This window comes from Centruroides sculpturatus, unplaced genomic scaffold (genome assembly GCF_000671375.1).
Source record: "Centruroides sculpturatus isolate CEXI.00-Female unplaced genomic scaffold, Cexi_2.0 scaffold556, whole genome shotgun sequence".
Lineage (NCBI taxonomy): Eukaryota > Metazoa > Arthropoda > Arachnida > Scorpiones > Buthidae > Centruroides > Centruroides sculpturatus.
This window is the reverse complement of record NW_019384770.1, coordinates 416,725-425,306: the sequence shown is the minus strand read 5'-3', so window position 1 is coordinate 425,306 and position 8,582 is coordinate 416,725.

The window sequence follows — 8,582 nt, the reverse complement described above, 5'->3', positions numbered from 1 at the left end:
TTTATCATCACTTGATATCAGCTGGTGTGCTTTAAGGTAGTCATAAGTATTCTCTTCAATTACCGCTTCAGCCATTTTTCGATCTCGAGTTTTTTCCTCTCTTCTATTGTTATTTCGACAAGAAATGGCAGCGCTTCTTATTTAAAGCATTAGTTAGTATCGACGTCACTGGTAAAGATGCGTCAAAGAATGACACAATGCTTATCTTACATTACAGATGTTGTACACAAATACGTCATATGTTAATTAAAATTATAAACATTTCAATTGAAATTTATGTTTTATACTGTTGTGCAGTGTAATTACTGATATTTTTACATTAATTTGAAACTGTATATTAATTTATATCAGCCAAATGGCCGAAATGTAAAATGTTAACTGTCTTCACCCTCCATTTATTACGCGGGCTTTCTATCCCTCACTCCTGATCGACCCTGTCGGGGGTCAGGTCTCTCGTAATCGGTATACTTTGGGTTTGCCACGAGCAAATCACTCGTGTTTAATTGATCAATGAATCATTTTTCAGGTTAGTTATTATAAAAATTGAAAGACAATACGTTTTTCTAATTTTTGAAGGCCCCTTGATGAACCAATGCTGGTTCGCGGGCCACAAAAGAAAGTTCAACATTCCTGTTTTATTCTTGCTTTGTTTACTGAATACTATTCAGAAGTGTCTGCAATTACTGAAAAACTCTTATTTATATTTAAATTAAATATTTTCGATTTTTTAAAATTTTCTACGGGGTTTTTATATGAAGATAATGCTCCATACAAAATAATTTTGAAATGTATTATATAGGCTATACAACCTATTGTCTAAAGAAATCCTATGAATAGAATTTTATAAAGGTGTAAAATCTTATAAAAATGTTAATAATTTAATTAAACTTTAAATGGTCCCAGAAAATTAAGCAGTGAATGGCTAACCAAAGATGGGATTACTGCTTCTAAAATATTAATTTGAATAAAAAACAAAATGAAAGTTTCTTTATCATCAATTTTAATTTAAATATAATACTGTTTTAAGTAACATTTACTCGAAAATTATTAATGTCAGTTAAATATAAGAATATTTATGCCACTAACATAAGCCATGTTGCATGTTTATATCTTCAATACACTATTGTACAGTATACATGTACAGTACATAGTGCGTAGCCGCGCAGCTTAGAGGGAACATTGCTCTCGAGTCTCCGTAGATATAACAAACACAGAAATAAATAACACAAATTAAATTGTAGCTATATGTCAATTCCGCGCGACACGTCCGAACATGTAAGCTGAACAAAAGTGTGAGGGGAGTGAGTAATAATCAGTTGCGTGTTGCTCAAACAAAAGACGAATCGACGAGATTTGAAAATCGCGTAAGTCGGGGTAGTGAAAGTCGAGGTATTACTGTATATTTTTTCAATGTCACGTGTTTCACCTCTCATGATTCCGTCTGACGACAATAATAAACTGGTGTAAAAAGAAACTGAATTTTATATATTATAAAAATAAATAAATACATAAAAAAAAAAAACATCTCTGTCACACCACAATAACTTTAATTAGAGATCTATTATTATACGATGTACTGTTACGTTATTTCGCACGCTATCTTACTTCAATCACTCACTACTTATATTTGACTGACATTAAGGTTTTTAGAGTAAATATTACTTTAAAACAGTATTATATTTAAGTTAAAATTGATGATAAAAAAACTTTCATCTTGATTTTTATTAAAATTAATATTTTAGAAGCAGTAATCTCATCTTTGGCTAGCCATTGACTGCCTAATTTTCTAGAACCATTTAAAGTTTCATTAAATTATTTTTTTAACATTTTAATGTTTTTTCCCTTTATAAAATTCTATACATAGGATCTCTTTAGACAATAGGCTATATTATATATATAAAATATAATTCAAAATTATTTTGTATGGAGCAAGAGCTAAATCCCAGGGGGCGCCTCAGTGGTAAAGAAAATTAAAGGGTATAAATTAGGGGCAACCAAAGGGGCGCCATAATAGGATCTCGCTCCATCTTAAAACTTGCCTCGGGCCGGCACTGATATTATCATTTCTTTAAAGAACATTTATACTTGTAAAGTTTCTTTCTTTCCGTCTTTCGATATCCGTCGTTTGCACGTGGTCCTTCCTTCTTGACCTTCTTTTGTTCCACGCCTGCCCTGTTGTTTTAAACTTTTATTGATGTAATTTTTTGGCTTTTTATTATTTCGTAACATTCTTTAAATTTTTTTTTGTACCAATTCGTTTCTATGTGTAAAATTCTCACTTCATCTTTGTTTATACAGAACAGTAATATTTCGATTTACGCGATTTTCAAATCTGGTCGATTCGTCTTTTGTTTGAGCGCCACGCAACTAATGATTACTCACTCCCTTCGCACTATTGTTCAGCTTACATGTTCGGACGTGTCGCGCGGAATCGACACATAAATAACACAAAATTAATTGTAGCTATTTCTGTGTTTGTTATATCTACGAAGACTTGAGAGACTCTATGTGGTGATCTCTTATAACCGTAAACGAATCAAAAGACGAGATAAGATTAACAAGAACATTTATTAGCTTAAATACATCCGATTTGGATTTTACACAAATTGCTAAATTATATTCCGACTTACGCGGTTATCGCTCGGTCCTACCTATCGCGTAAGTTCAGGGTATTACTGTATTACAATTGTTTATTGTGCAATGCTCGTAAAAAACTGAATTTATCTTTCTATGTTTCAGATCGGCGATATGTTCTTTTAGACGTGTTTCTACTATTTTTTTATTTTCTCCTATGTAGTTTTTTGGGTTCTTACAGGTGCATGGTATTGAGTAGACTGCATTTGTTGTGCTATACTATCTTATTGTTTGGTTTAGGCTTGATTTTTTGTATTGTTTGTTGCAACTTTTCATAAGTTGGAGCAAGTTTTATATTCACTTTGTTGAGGTCTTTACTTATTTCTTCGAAGAAGCTTTTGATGTAAGGAAAAGCTTTATATTTTATGTTTGTGTTCTTGTTTTTTGGCTTGATTTGCTTATTCTTATTGTTGATTTTACTTTCACATTTTTGTATTACTCTGTTTGGGTAACTGTTAAATTGAAATTTAGCTTTTAGTTCTTTGATATATTGTATTTGTTTCTATTTTGTATTGTACTTGTTCTGCGTATAATTTTTTTTATATTCCACACTGAATATGTTTTCGTTTATATATTGTGGAGTATTTGAATTGTAGTTTATGACTTTTTGGATTTCGCTTGGTTTTTTAAAAGGTTTAAATTCTAGTATTTTTTTCACGTAAGTCAAGTAATTTCAGTTCAAAATTTTCCCCTGAAAGCAGTTAATGAATGACCAGCATAACTCAATTGTTAAAGGAAAAGTATGATGTACTCTACAGGCGTAAACCACTGCTAATTTGAGGTGGAGAGCATATATTTTAAATTAAATAAATTAAAAATAAGATTAAAAATTGCACAATAAATAATTGCTCATTTGAACAAGTGTTATATTAAGTCTTTCGGACGTTAAGGTTAGAAACTTCGATCACATGCGGGGCCATTACAACCTGTCCAACACAGATCACTTTTGAAGTAGACCAGTATTAATTAGTAGGCCTAGCCGTTGGCCATCCTCTCTTTCGGGAGAAGGTAAACCCCTTTTGCAACAGTTCTATCTTTCTATCGGAGCAGTGTTATGGTAGCATACAATAAGAAAATGACGAGGTTTCCAGTTTGCACAAATTTGTTTGAAATGGTTTTCGAGGATGTCGAGTTTAAATTTTTGTTCGGTTTTTGCTAAGTTTGGTTAGTTGGAAGATTATCGTTTGATAACACTGGACAACAACGTTTTTGTTTCGGGCTCAAAATTAGCATATTCTGATGTATTTTCATCTGCTGAATTCAAAAATCACTATAAAAATGACCGATTAGCTTTGTTTTAGGAGCAGTGGTTCCCAACCAGTGGTCTGCAAGAGCTTAAATATGGTCTGCGAAAGATTTAAAACTTTTATTCATTTTATATTGTAATTTAAAATAATTGATGTAATGTAAATGATACAAAATATATGAGAAAGGTTTTATAGTAAAATCCGAATTTGTTTTAAATTTGAACCATGTTCCAAGTAAACTGAGGCTATTCATAGACTCCTCTAAGCTTAGTTTGAAAGCTGTATTACTTCACAACGGCAACCGTCTTCCTTCTATTCCTGTTGGTCATGCTGTTTACATGGTGGAGACTTATGCAAACATGACAGTCCTCCTTGACTCAATCAATTATGCTGAGCACAAGTAGAAAATATGTGGCGATCTAAAAGTCATCGTTGTACTGTTAGGAATGCAACTGGGGTACACTAAATACTGTTGCTTTTTATGTATTCATTCATTCATTCATTCATTTTTTATTTACTATGTACTGTCAAGTACATTCCTGGCCCCGCATGGAGCATTACCAGGAGATAAACAATACAAATACGTTACAATATATATTCATAAAGAAAATTAAATAACATTAAGTTGTAGTAATGGTAAATAAAACAAAACAAAAAAAATAAAACAAACGAAAATAAAAAAAATGAAATAAAATAAAAATAAATAGATAAGATTGTTGAGGGACATTGTTTTGGTTCACACATAATCAGACCATGATGATCAGTTGTATATCACATACAGTAGTATTGCTTTCAGGATGCAAACTTTGAGAGTAGTGCAAACTCTGTAGATATTATTCGATGAGGCACAATACTTACCTATAGCACGTAGCCTTATTCTTGAGCGCAATTTCACTGTAGTTCCATTAGTACAGTACATCCAAGGCACTGCGATTAGGACAATGAACGCGACGGGTGGTTGACGCATAGGAAAGCAGAGCACTTCCATCAGGACAACACTGCCGAGAGATGGTTCACAGACACCAGTTAATAATGATCAAAATATGACTGGATGAAGATTGGCACTAGTGATTGCTCCTCATTTCCAAATCACACTCCCTGTGAGTTGGAAATGTTATTCTCTAAAGATATAAAGTATATAGTTGGCTAATGCACAAGGTGAATCAATTTGAAAAACACAAATTTTCACAGAAAATGTGGTACATGTCCAGAAGCACGATCATTCAATTGAAATATTATCGTTCAGCCACATCATAGACAAGTTAATGAGATTGCGCATGTAGTTTTAGCGTTATATTATTTGATGTGTTATTTTAGAGATACTTTTAGCAAGTCTGGTGAAGGCATTATAAACTTCAAGAGATGTCCATATGTCTGATAATTGGCAGGGCCAGTTAATTCCTTGTTGATTTAGTAGTAATTTTAGCTCTAGTCGTTCACGATCAAATAGTATGCAATCATAAAAATAATGTTTGGAACCATCTGTCACAAGACAAGTAGGACATTGGTCAGAGTTTCTATCAGTGAACCTAACAAGATATGAAGCGTATTTGCCATGATTGGTGAACAGCTGCGTGGTGTAGTAGGTGGGTGAATACCACTGTATCATGAAAAATTTACGGAGGTCAGGAATGTATTCATGAGTGATATGATGATCATTGCGATCCCATTCAATTTGCCATAAATGAAGAGCATGTTCCCAAAGTATACGGCGCAAAGTACGTTGACTATATTTATTATAGGCAATAGGAGCAGTGATGTCATTAGCTGCAGATTTTGCCAAGAGATCAGCCTTTTCGTTGCCTAACGTTCCCTGATGCGCTCTGATCCATGTGATAGCAAAAGTACAGTTGGAAAACCTCATAAGATGTCTGATTTCCTCTGCAAGTGGAAATCAGACATCTTATGAGCTTTTTATGTATGTTGGACAGTAGGGATAGGAAATCACATTACATTCAAGCGAACTGGCCTGCAAGAAATCTTGACTCTACCGAGAAAAATATCGTTGCCGAGCCTTTCGTAAACCCAAAAGATGTTCTTCTTCCACTCCTTCATATCAAGCTGGATTTAATGAGAACTTTTGTTAAAGGTATGAACCATAAAGGACAGGCATTTAAGTACTTATGATAACGGTAAAGAAAGGTATTTTTGTTGAGCCACAAATTCGAAAACTTATAAAGGATCCCAGTTTAATTAAGCTTTGGAGGGAAAAGAAAAGGAAGCTTAGGAAGCCATAAAGAAATTTATTCGTGGATCGTTAGGCAACAAAAGAGTTAATAACTACACTCAGTTGGTGACAATACTGGAAAAATATCATCAACTCGGATGCAACATATCCCTCAAAATCCATTTTCTCCATTCCTACCTAGACTTTTTCCCTTTTAGTTGTGGAGCTGTCAGTGAAGAACATGGGGAAAGATTCCACCAGGATATTTCTGTATTGGAACAAAGATATCAGGGCTATTGGAATGAAACAATGCTTGCGGATTACTGCTTGTCTGTGTGAAGGGATGCACCAGAACTCACTTACAAGAGGCAAGCCAAAAGAAAACGATCTCATGAAGTCACCACATGATTCTCTTCACTCCGTAACACCTGCCAGGTATTCATTCTTCCATTAATTTCGAACTCTTAGAATGTTGCTGTAATTTAAAACAAAATTCAATAGCATTTTCAATGTTGTTAGCATATGTAATTAAGGTGTATCGTTTTCTCTTATGCTGTTAATATCACCACCTATTGTATACCACAGAAACAAGATCTAATATAAATTTTTCTTTGTCATACTCAATTTTCTCACCCGAAAATTAGTAAGATTCCACTCATGAAATAAAGGAAATATTCAAAAATTTTTTGTTGTCAAGTGTAGTCGGCTGTGAGTGGAACAGTTTCTTATAGTTAACATTAAGAAAAAATATAATATCTTCAATTTTTTTTAAGATATCGTGTTTTCGATTGGTGTTTAATTGACCAAAATCTTTATATAGTTTTTGTTTTAATGTTCCTTGTATTATAGCATTTGATTGATATAACTACAAAGGTTATCTTACGTAACAGTTTATCGCATCAAGTGACTAATCTAAAACATTTTAAATTAAAAATTGTTGGAATAATTGGTTCATCAATAAGATATAATAACTAGAAAAATACTGTATACTGCATCAAAACTGTACCAAGTGGGTACTAAACATGTCCATTCCCGTGTGTGTAATTCATTTGGTTGAGCGACAGTCACGTCGAAGCGAAAATAAAACTGATTGTAATTTTTTAGTAGCACTTCTATTAGAAACAATGAGTTTAATTTTTATACGAAATATTCTTAATGTTTGTTTTTATATTTTGCCCGAGAAACGTCGGCCTCATCTGCTTGTTGTTTAATAAGCCAGTATAGATAATTGTTAATTTCTTGTTACTAAATGGCATATAAATAATTTCTAAGCGCGAAATAAAATATAAAATAACAAAACTTACAAAAGTTATACCTTTAATACATTAGTAACACTAGTTACAACATATCTTAATTAAGTAGCCGAACATTGCTTTATAAAGAACGGTAGAAGTGACTTTTTATTCCACGTTTGCAGATGTTGAAGGATTATCCGGATCATCTTTTAATTCAGATATTAAATTTTGACGTTTTTCTTTCAATTTCAGTAAGTTAGTATATTTTCGTTTGAGATATTCAACGTTATATTTCAGTTCTAATCTTTGGAGCTTGCGTTGGAGTTCATGACATAAATCTATCGGCATAGTTGAAAATAATGTCAAAAGTGATAATAGAAGTACATTTTTTGAAAAAGGATTCGATTCCTCCTCTTCCACTTCTATATAATCCGAAATTTCTATATAATCCGAATCCGGGGGTAAAAACTCGGCCCAGAGAGCATCACAGTTTCTCCTAAGTTCGTCGAAATCGAACCCGTCTTCTCTGGGTATTGGGGTTGAACATCGAGGAGGAGGTGATTCTGGTTCAATTAGACTCAACACATGTGATTTTTGTTCTGACGGAATTATTGAAGCGTCCCCTGAAAAGCAAATACTCCAATTTAATTGTTGAGAATTGTTTCATATTATTATTTATATTGTTATTATTAATTTCGTTATAAATGTCTAGCTATTGTTATATTTCATTCTACTTTTGTTCTAAAATAAAATTTGAAGTATGAATAAAATATAATTGATTGTGTTCGTTTTTTTAAGAGAGGGAAAGAATGCGATCGATCGATTAAAATAAAATCTGGTAACAGATGGCGCACACTCAATTTTAATTTTTTGCTGGGAAAGTTATGTAACTATTGATAGTTGCTAGTTTTTTGTTCCTTCCAAAAACTAGGTTTTTGAAATTTACGAGTTATTGATACTAGACCATCGGTGTTATTAATGTCCATTTTAAATATGGCTAAGGAAATTACTGTATATTTTAAGTTCATCGTTAACTGTGTACAGTACATAGGCTTTAAACAAAGGCATATGTCAGGACAATTATCTTTGTTTCTTCTGCCACTCGTACGCACATGAACTTACATGTAAGAGATATGTATATATGTGTACAACACAGATTATACTGTACTTAAAAGCATTTTAGCTGAAGTAGTATAGAAACTATTACACGTTCGTCTCGCTAATCCTATTTCCGTTTAAGTGAAACCAACTCTGTGTTTATTCTAATGTCTCAATCAAAAATGTGGTTCGAACATTTAG